Source organism: Dromiciops gliroides, chromosome 1 (genome assembly GCF_019393635.1).
Source record: "Dromiciops gliroides isolate mDroGli1 chromosome 1, mDroGli1.pri, whole genome shotgun sequence".
Taxonomy (NCBI): domain Eukaryota; kingdom Metazoa; phylum Chordata; class Mammalia; order Microbiotheria; family Microbiotheriidae; genus Dromiciops; species Dromiciops gliroides.
This window is the reverse complement of record NC_057861.1, coordinates 475,563,853-475,578,819: the sequence shown is the minus strand read 5'-3', so window position 1 is coordinate 475,578,819 and position 14,967 is coordinate 475,563,853.

Genomic DNA, 14,967 nt, shown 5'->3' with positions numbered 1-14,967 from the left:
TTTTTTCTTTCTTTTTAAAATTTTATTTATTTTGACTTTTTTCTTCTAAATTTTTGAATTCCAACTGCTCTTTTCTCATCACATCACTTTCCTCACTCACGGAGAAAGCATTATAATATCAATAATGCATGTGGAATGATTGAAAAATTATTCCTACATTAGCCATATTTTGAAAAGCAATAAAAACATGATGTGAGAAAATCATGTCAACTTGCATTTTAAATTGTTATATTTTTTTAATGTATATGGTATTTTATTTTTTCTGTTACATGTAAAGATAGTTCTCAACTTTTGTTTATACAAGCTTTACAATTTCAGATTTTTCTCCCTCCCTCCCCTCCCTCCCCCCTCCCCTAGACAGCAGGTAATCTGATATAGGTTATGTCTATATATCTCTATACATATAGATATAGATATATACACACACATATATATACACATAATAACATTAATCCTATTTCTGCATTAATCCTGTTACAAGAGAAAAAATCTGAGCAGTGATGCAAAACCTCAAAATAGAAAAAAAAAAACAATAGCACCCAAAACAAAAGAAATAATATGGTTCAATCAGCATCTATACTCCACAGTTCTTTCTTTCTTTCTTTTTTCTTGAATTTGGAGATCCTCTTGTATCATGAGTTCCCTGGAACTCTTCTGTACCATTGCATTGGTGAGAAGAATATAGTCCATCACAGTAGGTCAACACTCAATGTTGATGATACTGTGTACAATGTTCTTCTGGTTCTGCTCATCTCACTCATCATCAGCTCACAAAAGACCCTCCAGGTTTCTCTGAACACTTCCTGCTCATCATTTCCTACAGCACAATAGTATTCCATTGTACTCATATACCACAACATGTCCAGCCATTCCCCAATTGATGGGCACCCCCTCAACTTCCAATTCCTTGCTACCATGTAAAGAGCAGCTATAAATACTTTTGTACATGTGGGTCCCTTTCCCCCTTCCATGATTTCTTTGGGCAAAAGACCTAAAAGTGGAATTGCTGGGTCAAAGGGTATGCACAGATTTATTGCCCTTTGGGCATAACTCCAAACTGCTCTCCAGAATGGTTGGATCAGCTCACAGCTCCACCAACAATGCATTAGTGTTCCAATTTTCCCACAGCCTCTCCAACATTTATTATCTTCCTTTTTTGTCATTTTAGCCAATCTGATAGGTGTCAGGTGGTACCTCAGAGTTGTTTTAATTTGCATCTCTCTAATCATTAGAGATTTAGAGCATTTTTTCATATGGGAATAGATAGCTTTGGTTTCTTCATCAGAAAACTGCCTGTTCATATCCTTTGACCATTTCTCAATTGGGGAATGACTTGGATTCTTATAAATTTGATTTAATTCCCTATATATTTTAGAGATGAGGCCTTTATCAGAAGCACTGGCCTCAAAAATTGTTTCCCAGCTTTCTGCCTCCCTTCCAATTTTGGATGCATTGCTTCTGTTTGTACAAATTTTTTTTAAATTTTATATAATGAAAATCATCCATTTTGCATTTTATAGTATACTCTATCTCTTGTTTGGTCAAAAACTGTTCTCCTTTTCAAAGATTTGATAGACTATTCCTTTCTCTCCTAATTTACCTATGGTATCACCTCTTATGTCTAAATCATGTATCCATTTTGACCTTATTTTAGTATAAGGTGTAAGATGTTGGTCTATGCCTAATTTCTGCCATACTATCTTCCAGTTTTCCCAGCAGTTTTTGTCAAATACTGAGTTCCTATCCCAGAAGCTGGAGTCTTTGGGTTTATCCAACACTACATTACTAGTGTCATTTACTACTGCATTTCCTGAGCCTAGCCTATTCCATCGATCTACCACTCTATTTTTTAGCCAGTACCAGATAGTTTTGATGACTGCCGCTTTATAGTAAAGCTCCAGGTTTGGTACCGCTAACCCACCTTCCTGTGAATTTTTTTTCATTATTTCCTTGGATATTCTTGATTTTTTGTTTTTCCAGGTGAATTTTGTTATTATTTTTTCTAGCTGTATAAAATAATTTTTAGGTAATCTGATTGGTATGGCACTGAATAAGTAAATTAATTTAGGCAGTATTGTCATTTTTACTATATTAGCTCTGCCTATCCATGAGCAATTGATATCTTTCCAATTATTTAGATCTGATTTGATTTGTGTGAAGAGTGTTTGGTAGTTGTGTTCATAGAGTTCCTGGGTCTGTCTTGGCAAGTAGACTCCCAAGTATTTTATATTATCTACCGTTACTTTAAATGGAATTTCTCTTTCTATCTCTTGCTGCTGGACTTTGTTGGTCATGTATAGAAATGCTGATGATTTATGTGGATTTATTTTATATCCTGCTACTTTGCTAAAGGTGTTAATTGTTTCAAGTAATTTTTGACTTGATTCTCAAGGATTCCTTAAGTATACCATCATATCATCTGCAAAGAGTGATAGTTTTGTTTCCTCCTTGCCTATTCTAATTCCTTTAATTCCTTTCTCTTCTCTGATTGCTAAAGCTAACATTTCTAGGACAATATTAAATAATAGGGGTGATGATGGACATCCCTGTTTCACCCCTGATCTTATTGGGAAGGCCTCTAATTTATCTCCATTGCATATAATACTTGCTGATGGCTTTAGGTAGATACTGTTTATTATTCTAAGGAAAGCTCCCCCTATTCCTAAACTCTCTAGTGTTTTTATTAGGAATGGGTGCTGTACTTTGTCAAAAGCTTTCTCTGCATCTATTGAGATAATCATATGATTTTGGTTGGTTTTCTTATTGATGTGGTTGATTATGTTAATAGTTTACCTAATGTTGACCCAGCCCTACATTCCTGGTATAGTATATTATCCTGGTCATAGTGTATTATCCTGGTGATCACTTGCTCTAATCTCCTTGCTAATATCTTATTTAAGATTTTAGCATCAATATTCATTAGGGAAATTGGTCTATAATTTTCTTTCTCCATTTTTGCTTTGCCTGGTTTTGGTATCACCACCATATTTGTGTCATAAAACGAGTTTGGTAGAACTCCTTCTTCACCTATTTTTCCAAATAATTTGTATGTTATTGGAATTAATTGTGCTTTAAATGTTTGGTAAAATTCATCGTAAACCCATCTGGCCCTGGGGATTTTTTCTTAGGGAGTTCATTAATAGCTTGTTCAATTTCTTTTTCTAATATGGGTTTATTTAAGGATTTTATTTCCTCTTCAGTTAACCTGGGCAGTTTGTATTTTTGTAAATATTCATCCATTTCATTTAGATTGTCAAATTTCTTAGCATACAGTTGGGCAAAATATTTCCTAATTATTGCTTTAATTTCCACTTCATTGGTGGTAACATCACCCTTTTCATTTTTTGATACTGGTAATTTGGTTTTCTTCTTTCTTTTTTTTAATCAAATTAACCAATATTTTATCTATTTTATTGGTTTTTTCATAAAACCAGCTCTTAGTTTTATTGATTAATTCTATAGTTTTTTTGCTTTCAGTCTTATTAATTTCTCCTTTAATTTTCAGGATCTCTAGTTTAGTGTCTAATTGGGGATTTCTAATTTGTTCTTTTTCTAGCTTTTTAAGTTGCATGCCCAATTCATTAATCTCCTCTTTCTCTTTTTTATTCATGTAAGAATTTAGAGCTATAAATTTTCCCCTAAGCACTGCTTTGGCTGCATCCCATAGATTTTGGTATGTTGTCTCATTATTGTCATTCTCTTGGATAAAGTTATTGATTGTTTCTATGATTTCTTGTATGGCCCATTCATTCTTTAGAATGAAATTATTTAGTTTCCAATTGATTTTCATTCTACTTTTCCCTGGCACTTTCTTACATGTAATTTTTATTGCATCATGATCTGAGAAGGATGCATTTACTATTTCTGCCTTTCTACATTTGACTATGATGTTTTTGTGCCCTAATACATGGCCAATTTTTGAAAATGTGCCATGTACTTGTGAAGGACCATTGAGTAAACTATTCCTCTAAGTCGGGATGTTATGCTGTCCCAATACATTCCGATGAGAAAAATCAAAGGGATAGTAGAATATTCAAGCATCTTGCCCTTTAAACTGGGCTGGCTTTTCTGTTTAAAGCAAGACTTTTAGAGGCTTAAAGTCTTTAAGGGAGATTAGACAAAGGGAAAGTCCGTGGGGGGGGGGGGGTATTTGGAAAATCCACCGAATTAGCCGGTTTATGGCCAAACTAGGGAGGGTGGGAGGGTCCTTAAGGTCCCATCTGGGTCGCCAAACTGTGAGATTTAAAATTGGATATTAGATCATAAATCTCCCCTACTTAACCCTTCCCTTAATTTATCTCCCAGACTAGTAAATGGAAGAAGCTTCTGGTTTTCTAGATAGAGCCTTTATTGTATACAAGGTGTTGTTGATTAGAAGGATAGGAAAATAGAAATACAGTACAAATCGTCTTAAATCTAAGCTTAGTCTATATTCCTTATAAAAACTCACCAAACCGATTTAGGCCACCTTTGGAGTGAGTCAGACGCCGCCAGGAGTCCCGCCAAGCCGGTAAAAAAAAGCTACTCCTCCCCAAGCTGTTTTTGGAAGCTTATTTATAGATCTGGAACAGAGGCGGTCCTTACACACAGCTTCAAGGTTATTGGTTGGCATCATCCAAATCCATTGTCTTTGAAGGTGTTCTCAAGTTGAGTTCACAGTCTAGTTTCTGAGAATTACACCTTCTTAAGGGATAGCCAGGTATGATCACAATCCAATTAACTTGATACAATCCAATTAACTTGAAGTAGGCTTAATCAGCAGTCAATCACTCTCACTTGATTTAATCAGTCTTGATTAATCTCCAGGTGGGTCTTTGAGTATCTGCTAAATCCCATTATTTCATCACATACTGCTGAGAAAAAGGTGTATTCCTTTCTATCCCCATTCAATTTTCTCCAGACATCTATCATGTCTAACTTTTCTAGTAAACTATTAGCCTCTTTCACTTCTTTCTTATTTATTTTTTGGCTAGATTTATCTAATTCTGAGAGGGGGAGATTCAGATCCCCCACTAGTATAGTATTACTGTCTAATTCCTCTTGTAACTCATTTAACTTCTCCTCTAAGAACTTGGATGCTATACCACTTGGCGCTTACGTATTTAATATTGATATTACTTCATTTTCTATAGTACCTTTAATTAAGATGTAATTTCCTTCCTTATCTCTTTTAATGAGATCTATTTTTGCCTGCACTTTGTCTGAGATAAGGATTGCTACCCCTGCCTTTTTTACTTTAGCTGAGGCATAATATATTCTGCTCCAGCCTTTTACCTTTACTCTGTGTGTATCTCTCTGCTTCAAATGTGTTTCTTGTAAACAGCATATTGTAGGGTTCTGGTTTTTAATCCACTCTGCAATTCACTTCCATTTTATAGCAGAGTTCATCCCATTCACATTCACAGTTATTATTACTGACTGTCTATTCCCCTCCATTCTATTTACCCCCTTTGTACTTTTTCCCCCTTCTTTCACCCTATTCCTCCTCACCGACGTTTTACTTCTTACCCCTGCCTCCCCCGATCTGCCCTCCCTTTTTATAACCCCCCTCTCTTTTCTTTACCCTTTTCTCCCTTGCTTTTGTCCTCCCTTCTATCAGTCCCCCCCTTTCCCTTCCCCTTTTGTTTCCCTAAAGAATGAGTTAAGTTTCTTTATCCCAATAAACGTATATGTTATTCCCTCTTTGAGTCAAATCTAATGAGAATAGGGTTGAAACAATGTTCCCCCCTCCTTTCTTTCCCTCTATTGTAATAGGCTTTTTTCCACCTCTTCATATGATATAATTCATCCCATTCCACCTCCCCTTTCCTCTCCTCCCCATAGACTCCCTTTTTAACCCCTTAATTCTTTTGTATGATCACATCAAAGACAATTTATATTTATACCCTCTATATAATGTCCTTCTCTCTGCCCAAATACATTTACAGTTCTTACGAGTTATGAGTATTATCTTCCTGTGTAGGGATATAAACAGTTTAACCTAATAGGGTAACTTGTTTTTTTTTCCCCTCTGTTTACCTTTTTAAACTTCTCTTGGGTCTTGTATGTTGAGATCAAATTTTCTATTCAGTTCTGGTCTTTTCACCAGGAAAGATTGAAAGTCCCCAATGTCATTAAATGTCCATCTTTTCCCCTGAAAGAAAAAGCACATTTTTGCTGGGTAATAGATTCTCGGCTGCAATCCAAGCTCCTTTGCCTTCCGGAATATCATATTCCAAGCCTTGCGGTCCTTTAATCTTGAAGCTGCCAGGTCCTGAGCAATCCTGACTGTGGCTCCATGATATTTAAATTGCTTCTTTCTGGCTGCTTGGAGTATTTTCTCCTTCACCTGATAATTCTGGAATTTGGCTACAATATTCCTTGGAGTTTTCCTTTTGGGGTCTCTTTCAGGAGGTGATTGGTGGATTCTTTCAATGATGATTTTATCCTCTGATTCTATAATATCAGGGCAGTTCTCCTTAATAATTTCCTGGAATATGGTGTCTAGATTCTTTTTCTGGTCATGGCTTTCAGGCAGTCCAATGATTCTCAAATTGTCTCTCATGGATCTGTTTTCCAGATCAGTTGTCTTTCCAATGAGGTATTTCACATTTTCTTCTATATTTTCATTTTTTTTATTCTGCTTGACTGATTCCTGGTGTCTCATGGATTCCTTATCTTCCAACTGTCCCACTTTAATTTTTAAGGCATTGTTTTCTTCAGTGAGATTATGCACCTTTTTTTCCATTTGGCTAAGTGAATTTTTTAAGGTATTGTTTTCTTCAGTGAGATTATGCAGCTTTTTTTTCCATTTGGCCAAATGAATTTTTTAAGGCTTTGTTTTCTTCAGCTTTCTTTTCCAAGCTGCTGATTCTTTTTTCATAGTTTTCTTGTTTTGCTTTCATTTCTCTCCCTATTTTTTCTTCTACCTCTTGCAATTGATTTTTAAAATCCTTTTTGAGCTCTTCCAGGAAGGCTTTTTGTTCTTGCGACCAATTCACCTTCCCTTGTGAGGCTTCAGATGTAGACAATTTGAGGCTATTCTCCTCATTTGAGTTTGTGTTGGCTTCTTCCCTATTGATACAGAAGCTCTCAATGGAGATGGCTCTTTTTTGCTTCTTACTCATTATTGCAGCTTATTTATTTATTCTTTAAGTTGAGGTCTGCTCTGGGGGCACCAGGGTCCCTGTTTTGGGCTTCTTGTGCAGGGGTATAGGTGCTGTGTGACCGGGCTTTTACTCTGAGGCCTTTATGGTGTGTGGAGATGCCTTGCCCTGCACTTCCTGTCTGATTGCGCTCAGCCAGCCAGGCGCCAGACCCCGGCGTCTGATCCCGCCTGACCCATTCGTGGCCCTCTTGGCCGGTGCAGGTAGGTTTTTCCATTGTCCTTCTTGGCCACCAGATTTTTGAACCAGGTTCCGGGATTTTCAGCTGTTCGGCTGTGGCCCACAGCTCCTGCTGACTTGCCCCGACCCCTTCGGTGCTGGGTTGCTGCCCTGCGCTGGGCCTCCCTTTTGCCTGAGTCAGACCGACCTTTTCCTGAAGACTTCTACATTATCTCTGGTTGGAGGACTGTGTCTCTCTGTTTCTTTGCAGGTTCTGTAGTTTCAGAATCCATCCAGAGGCTTGATTTAATGTTAGTTTTGAGGGAACAGAAGGAGAGCTCAGGCAGCTTGCTGCTTCCTCTCCACCATCTTGGCTCCGCCCCCCCAATTGTTATATTTTTAACTAGATGTTTAGTTACTTCTAGAAATTTCTCTATGTATGTAATCATATCATCTCCAAAGATGAAAGTTTTGTTTCATCATTGTTTATTTTTTTCTTTCACTTTCTTGTTTCTTGTCTTATTTTTTGGTAGCATTCTTAATACAATATTGAATGATATGGCTGATGCATAAATTTTCTGACTTTTTAATGAATCATTTTTAATATTTTATTTTAATTTTTTCCAATTACATATAAAGATGGTTTTTAACATTCATTTTTGTAGGAATTTAGAGGTCCAAATTTTTCTCTCTCCCTCTGCATATCTAAAACCCCAAAGGCAGCAAGCAATATGATATTGGTTCTACATTACACACATTCTACACATATTTTCACATTACTCATGTTTTGAGAGAAGAATCAGAATAAAGGACAAAAAACATAAGAAAGAAGAAAATCAACCATAATAACACAAACAACAAAAGTGAATATATTATTCTTTGATCTCTATTCGGATTCCATATTTCATTTTTCTAGATATGTATCACATTTTCCATCATGATACATTTGGAATTGTCCTAGGTCATTGACCATTTTATAATGTTGCTGTTACTGTTTACAATGTTCTCTTGGTTCTGTTTATTTCACTCAGCAAAAGTTCATGCAAGTCTTTCCAGCTTTATCTGGTCTACCTGCTCATAATTTCTTACAACACAATAGTTTGCCATTACATTTATATGCCACAACTTGTTCATACATTCCATAATTGATGGGAATCCCCTCATTTTTAAGTTTTTTGCCACCACAAAAAGAGAATCTATAAAATATTTGGACATATGTAACTTTCCCATTTTTTAATGATCTCTTTGGGATATAGATAATTTTCACTGAAGTCCCATTTTTCCCCCAAAAGATTATAATCAGTTTTGTTGGGTAGGTGATTATTAGTTGTAATTCCAATTCCTTTGGCTGCCAGAATATCATATTCCATGCCCTCTGATCCTTTAATGTAGAAGCTGCTAGATCTTGTGCTATCCTCACTGTGGTTCCAGAGTACTTAAATTGTTTCTTTCTGGCTGCTTGCAATATTTTCTCCTTGACCTGGCAGCTCTGGAATTTGACTACAATTTTCCTGGAAGTTTTTATTTTAGGATCTCTTTCAGGAGGTGATTGGTGGATTCTTTCAATTTTTATTTTACCTTCTGTTTCTATAATATAAGGGCAATTTTCCCCAACAATCTCTTGGAAAATAATGTCTAAGCTCATTTTTGGAGGGGGGTGGCTTATGGGGGAAGGGCAATGAAGGTTAAGTTACTTGCACAGGGTCACACAGATCATAAGTGTCAAGTGCATGAGACTGGATTTGAACTCAGGGCCAGTTCTTTGTCCATTGCACCACCTAGCTGCCCCCTCAATTTCTTCAATTAAAATTGAATATTCATATCCTTTGAGCATGTCTCAATTGGTGAATGACTTGTCTTCTTAAAAATTTGATTCAGTTCTATGTATTTGAGAAATAAAGCCTTTATCAGGAATACTATCACTAAAAATTACTTCTCAGCTTTCTGGTTTCCTTCTAATCTTGATTGCAGTGGTTTTTTTTGGGGTAAAATATTCTTTTTAATTTACTGTAATCAAAATGATACATTTTACATTTTATAATATTCTCTATCTCATTTTTTGTTATAAAATCATCCCTTCTCTATTTCTTCCTCTTCTAATTTGTCTATGGTATTGTATCACCTTTATGTCTAAACTATGTACCCATTTTGACTTAATTTTGGGAAATGATATAAGATGTTGATCTATACCTAGCTTCTTCCATACTATTTTACAGTTTTGCCAGCAGTTTTTGTCATATAATGAGTTCTTATCCCAGAAGCTAGAGATTTGGGGTTTATGAAACAGTAGATGATTATATTCATTTGCTTTTGTGTTTTGTGTGCCTAGCCTATTCCAATGATCCAAAACTTTATTGCTTATCCAGTCCCCAAAATGTTTGCCACTTTATTATCTATATATCTCTATCTCTGACTCTCTCTTTCTATCTCTATCTACATCTACATTTACATCTACATATTTCAATCAATCTATTGATCTATTGATCTATCTATGTATCTATCATCCATCTGTAGTTTTGGCTAGGCCAGCTCCCTTTACATTTTTTCATTAATACCCTTCATATTCTTGAATTTTTATTCTTCCAAATGAATTTTTAAATTACTTTTCCTGTTCTGTAAAATACTTTTTGGTATCTTGATTGATATGGCACTGAGTAAGTAAATTAATTTAAATACAGTTGTATTTGTATTATATTATATTGGCCTACCTATTAGCAATTCATATTTTTCCATTTGTGTAGTTAAAACTTTATTTGTGTGAAAAGTGTTTTCCAATTATGTTCATATAGTTCCTGAATTTGCCTTGGCATCTAGACTCCCAAATATGTTATATTGTCTACAATTCTTTTATTTGTTTGTTTTGGGGTTTGTTTTTGTTTTTTGGGGTTTTTTTTGCAGGACAATGAGGGTTAAGTGACTGCCCAGGGTCACACAGCTAGTAAGTGTCAAGTGTCTCAGGCCAGATTTGAACTCAGGTCCTCCTGAAACCAGGGCTGGTGATTTATCCACTGTGCCACCTAGCTGCCCCTACAGTTCTTTTAAATGGAATTTTTATTTCTAGCTAATGGTGCTGGACTTTGTTGGTCATATATAGAAATGCTGATGATTTTGAGGTTTTATTTTATATTCTACAACTGTACTAAAGTTATTTGTTTCAAGTAGTTTTTTAGTTGTTTCTTTAGGATTCTGTAAGTATGCCATCATGTCATCTGCAAAGAGTGATAGTTTTGTTTCCTCAGTGCATATTCCAATTCCTTTGATTTATTTTTCTTTTTTCACGACTAAAGATAACATTTATGGTACAATATTGAATAATAGTGGTGATAATACATATCTTTGTTCCACCCCTAATTTTACTTCTAATTTATGTCCATTACATATAATGATTGCTGATGGTTTTAGATTGATAGTGCTTATCATTTTTAAGAGTGTTCCATTTATTCCTATGCTTTCTAGTGTTATTAAAAGGAATGAGTGGGGGGGGCGGAGCCAAGATGGTGGAGGAGAGGCTGTGACTCCCACAAGCTCCAGATAAACCCGTCCATTCATGCCCAAATAATGCGGTAAAAATCAAAACCCAGAACAGCCTAATGCACATAAGAACAGAGTGAGACTGTTTCTCCGCAAAAGAGGGCAATTCTGATCACCTACTGATCAGGCTGAACAGCTCAGCGCGCGGTCCGGACCCAGCCAGGGACAGTGCCTCCAACACGTCAGAGTCTTCAGCACCAGCAGCTTCTGAGGCTCCGATCACGGACTGGTGAGGGGGTTCGGAGGTAGGCCGGGGTGAAGTGGAGGCAGTATCTGTTGGAGTTGGGGCAAAGCGCCCTGGGTCTGAACCAGTGGGCTGAATCGAGTGGTGGTGGCCCAGTGGGGGAGGGGTAAAAGCACGCCAAGCTTCCGACCATAGAGAATCAGAGTTCAATCAGACTTCTGTTTCCGGGTCAAAGAGAAAGCAGCTATGATTACTCACAAGCCAGGCAGGCTGAGAAGAAGCCCAATCACCCCCTGGGCCATGCTGTAGCACGAACAGTGTGTCCGGGAAGCAGCGCTACACTTTAAGGAGTAAAAAGCCAAGAAACAGTAAGCCAGGATGAGTAGGCAGAGAAAGCAGTAGACCATCGAAAACTTCTTTGGGGGAAAGGTAGACCACAATACATCCTCAGAAGAAGAAGATAATAATAAGGTCAAAGCTCCAACATCCAAAGCTTCCAAGAAAAATATGAACTGGTCTCAGGCCATGGAAGCTCTCAAAAGGGACTTTGAAGAGAAAGTAGGAGAGATAGAACGAAGATGTAGAGAAAGAGAGGAAGGAATGGAAAGAGAAATGAGAGCAATGCAGGAGAGTCATGAGAAAAAAGTCAACAGTTTGAAAAGCCAAATGGAAAAGGAGATTAAAAAACTGTCTGCTGAAAATAATTGCCTAAGAATTAGGATTGAACAAATGGAAGCTAGTGAGCTTATGAGAAACCAAGACACAGTAAAGCAAATCCAATTGAATGAAAAAATAGAAGGCAATGTGAAATATCTCCTTGGAAAAACAGCTGACCTAGAAAATAAATCTAGGAGAGATAATTTGAAAATCATTGGACTACCTGAAAACCATGACCAAAACAAGAGTTTAGACACCATCCTCCAAGAGATTGTGAGGGAAAATTGCCCTGATATTCTAGAAGCAGAAGCTAAAATAGAAATTGAAAGAATCCACCGATCACCTCCTGAAAGAGATCCCAAAAGGAAAACCTCCAGGAATATTATAGCCAAATTCCAGAACTCCCAGGTCAAGGAGAAAATACTGCAAGCAGCTAGAAAAAAGGAATTTAAATACTGTGGAGCTCCAATAAGGATAAAGCAAGATCTAGCAGCTTCTACATTAAAGGACCGGAGGGCATGGAATATGATATTCCAGAGGGCAAAGGAACTGGGACTACAGCCAAAAATCACATACCCAACAAAACTAAGCATCATCTTTCAGAGGCAAACATGGAACTTCAAGGAGAAAGAAGACTTTCAGGCATTTGTTATGAAAAGACCTGAACTGAATAGAAAATTTGACTTTCAAATACAACACCCTGGAGAAGCATAAAAAGATAAACAGGAAAAAGACTTCATGAGGGATATTAAAAGATCAAACTGTTAACATTCCTATATGGGAAGATAATACAGAGGACACAGGTCTGAACTGAATACGAAGGGAAGTTATGTTTTGTTCTTTGTGGAGTGTCTTATGTATGGGGCCGGATTTGGGCTTGGGGCCTCCTGGGTCCAGGGCTGGTGCATTGTCCACTGTGCCACCTAACTAACCCATAATGACATCCTTAAAATAGGGTTGAGGTGTAGGAGAAATAGACTGGGGGAGGGGGAAGGGGAGCGATGGTCTGGGGAGAGGTTGTTCATATGAAGGAAACAAGAAAAAAGCTTATGGAGGGGAGGGGAAGAGGGGGAAGGAATTGGGGAGTGTTTGAACCTTAATATCATCAGAATTGACTCAAAGAAGGACTAACATACATACTCAAGTGGGTATAGTAATATATTTTGCCCTGAGGGAGGGGAGGGAGATAAGGGGGGGAGGGGAAGGAGGCAAGGGCAGATTCTGGGAGAGAGTAGTAAAAAGCAAAATACTTTCAAGGAAGGTGAAGATGTTCTGCATAACGGCACAAGTATGAAATATTGAATTGCTTGATTTCATAGGGAGGGTTGAGGAGAGAGGGAGGAAGAAAATTTGGAACATAGAATTAGCTCAAAGACCTTAAACTCATCAGAGTTGGCTCATGGAGGGAATAACATTCACACCCAGTTGGGAGGAGTAATCTATTTAACCTTACAGGAAAGTATGAGGGGAAGAGGATAAGGAAGGAAGGGTGAAAAAAAAGGGAGTGCAGAGTAGGGGAGGGGACAGTCAGAAGTAAAATACTTTTGAGGAGGAATAGTTTAAAAGAAGATGGAAAATAGAGTAAATATCATGGGAAGGGAATAGGATGGAGGGAAATAGTTATGATGACTTTGCTGGGCTAATACGAAGAAAATTCTTTGTCAAGTTTAAGGTACATTATTTAGGGTATAATGAACAGGATACTATTAGAAAAACCTGGAAAGATCTACATGAACTGAAGCAGAGTGAAATGCACTGTATACAAAATAACAGCAATAGTGTAAAATGATCTGCTGGGAAGCATGTGGTTATTTTCAGCAAGGCAATGGTCCAATATAACCCTGAAGGACTATGAAAATGGCAACCCATCTACAGAGAAAGAAGTGATAGTATCTGAAATAGATGGAAACACATTTTTTTTTCTTTTCTTTTTTTTTTCTTTTTTGGTGAGGCAATTGGGGGTGGGTGGCTTGCCCGGGATCATGTGGCTGGTGGGTGTTGGGTGTGTGGGGCCGGATTTGGGCCCGGGTGCTCCTGGTTCCAGAGCCGGTGCTCTGTCTGCTGCACCACCTAGCTGCCCCTGGAAACACATTTTTTAAAAAAATGTTTTTTCTCTTTGACAATTCCTTAGTCTGAAGTTTTGGGAGTTTTTTGACTGTTTTTTTCTTACAACCTAGCTAATGTGGGAATGTTTTCCATGACTACTCATGTATAATTTATTTTGAAATGCTTGAGTTCTAGTGGGTGGGGGTGGGAATAGAGGAGGAAAAGAAGTTGGAACAATGTTTTTTTTTTTTAATTGATGTTAAAATAAATTTGTTTTTACATATTAAAAAAATAAATAAAATAAAATAAAAAAAAGTAAATGGAAAGGTCGGTCAGATTAATCAATGAATAAAAAAAAGAAAAAGGAATGAGTGCTGTATTTTGTCAAAAGGTTTTTCTGCCTCTATGGAAATAATCATATGATTTTGGTTAGTTTTGTTGTTGATGTGATTGATTATGTTGATAGTTTTCCTAGTATAAAACCAGCCTTGCATTCCCAGTATAAATTCCACCTCATCATAGTGTATTATCCTGATGTTAAATTGCTGTAATCTCTTTCCTAATATTTTATTCAATATTTTTGCATCCAAAAATATTTTTCATCAATATTCATTTAGGAAATTGATCTATAATATTCTTTTTCTGTTTTGGCTCTTCCTGGTTTAGGTATCAGCACATTATTTGTCTTATAAAAAATGATTTGGTAGGACTCCTTTTTTCCTATTTTTTTCAAATAGTATATATAGTATTGAAATTAATTTTTTCTTTAAATGTGTGGTAAAATTCATTTGTAAATCAATCTTTCCCTGGAGATTATTTTAGGAAATTCATTAAAGGATTGTTTAATTTCTTTTTTTTTCAAAAATGGTTTATTTAATTATTTTATTTAATTTTCTATCAATCTCGGCAATTTATATTTTTGTAAATATTCAAATATTTTATTTAGATTGTCAAATTTATTGGAATACAGTTGGGAAAAATAGCTCCTAATTATTGCTGTACTTTCCTCCTCATTCTTGGTTCATTCACCCATTTCACTTTTGATAATTATAATTTGCTTTTATTCTTTTTTTTAAATCAAATTAATCAAACATTTGTCTATTTGATTGCTTTTTAATAAAATTATCTCTTAGGTTTGTTTGTTTGTTTGTCTATTTATCTATTTATTTTATTTATTTGGCAATTGGGGTTAAGTGACTTGCCCAGGGTCACACAGCTAGTACCTGGCTGCCCCCAGGTTTATTT